We start from the raw sequence: 1,983 nt of genomic DNA on the forward strand, positions 1-1,983 counted from the left end.
CAAAATCATTAGTGATATCGCAATGAAATCAATTTAAATTTTTTTTTTAATTATTGATAAAATTTTTAAATTGTTGATAAAAATAATTAGTATATATAGTGTAGTAAAACGTTTAAAATTTTCTGAGAGAATTTAAAATAATTTGAGACTACACCATAACACAATTGTACAATTTGAATGTGTAAATACAACATTATAAATGTATTATAACTACATGTCTATTTCTTTATTTAGTTCTGCCTGTGTATATTTTGTCAAATTTATTTGATAGGAATTGAATATAACCTTTATACCGGCTGATTAACTACCATGCAGTAAAATAATTACTGTTGACACCATTTCCTCCAACGATTTCGCAACGAATTGCCCATACCATATAATTAGAATAAACTCTTTCAATCAATGTTTAAATTTTTATATTGTCATTTATTCTTTCGTTTTTGTTTCTGTACTAATTTTCGTGTCAGATACAATAATTTAGTTTTTAAGTAAATTTTCATTTTCGTAGCTATACACAAACATGCCTACCTGTTGCATTAAAAATTGCATTAATAATAAATAGAAATGAGAAAATTTCTGATGCATCTTTTCACAGGTTTATTTTCAAATTAACTTCACACTAAAATAAATGTAACAATATCCCTATACTCGTTGAATAGAACTATTTTGTTTTACAATTACATATATTGAAATCTTGTTTTTTTTCATTTTTGAGAATTTAATGAGCTTTGAAAAGGTTCAGTCTATTCTGAAACTCCATTGCTGAAAGATGTCCTAATGAATGATATGTCTGTGTTGGATTATAATCTTGCACCACATCAACCTGAGCTTAATCCTGCAAGAAAAGCTCAGATGTGTAATGGCAGGTGTACAGTACAATTCATTGTAATGCTGCTCTCTAGATTCCTTCACACCTGCCCATCCTGCCCATAAGAATCAGCAGTTATGGGCTTTATTTGTTCCAATGTTTTAGTGACATTGTGAACAGTTTGTTATCTGTGTTTATAACAGTACATAATTTCTTACTTTGAAGTTACATTGCTCAGTAGTTGTGCATTTTGAATGATTATTTGATTCTGTATTGAACACTGAAACTATTTTTTCAACGGATTTGATTAAATCCGCGTGTTAAATATGATTTGATTATAAAATTCACTCATGTATTGATTGTGCATACCGAAAATCCAGTTGAAACTTTCTTTTGTACGAATAAAGGCAAGAAAGATTTTTGTAATGAAATGTTTGTTAATTCGCGGTTTTAGATTTCGTTTCGGGCTACGCGGTTCGCTCGTCTTTTTTTGTTTTTACGTCAAAATAAAATTCCTCTACTGTCACCCATAAATTTATTCTTACAGCGGTTGGCTGTTGCTTCTTCTGGTATCTGTTCCATCTGGTTTTTGCTTTTTGTTTGTGTAGTGGCTAATTAGATCAATGATTATATGCAGTCCTTAACATGCTTTTCTGGCAACTGACTAATAGTTTAAGTAAATACTCCAGACTATAAATAACATGGATACATATCCACGATAAATAAGGTGGGGAAGTATAAAAGTGTTGTATATTTTAGTTTTGTGGTGTAGTCGAATTTATATTTTAATTTATACAAGATACATGAAAAGTTAAGAAAATTTTTTAATAATCTGTCCTAAAAATATTATTGCACAATTTCCGCATAAAAGGTTAGTTTTTAATGCCATTTTTCCATGAAAAGTTGAAAAAATCGTTTTAAACACTTTTTAGATCATTACCTTGTCCTTCAATGGTGGGGTTGTTAGATTGAGCGATAATTTTGTACATAAACATTGTAAACAACGTATTTTGGTTGTTTATCATCAAGTTTAGGGTGCTAGTGTCATCTAAATTTAATTAAACAAAGCTATGAATCCGCTTACGTAAGTAATATGTTTAAAATAATTATTCAAATATATTGAAATGTACGGGCGTATTTTTTCAATAATTTGATTTGTTGGGTAATAATTTTTG

This window comes from Helobdella robusta (assembly GCF_000326865.2).
Source record: "Helobdella robusta unplaced genomic scaffold HELROscaffold_22, whole genome shotgun sequence".
Lineage (NCBI taxonomy): Eukaryota > Metazoa > Annelida > Clitellata > Rhynchobdellida > Glossiphoniidae > Helobdella > Helobdella robusta.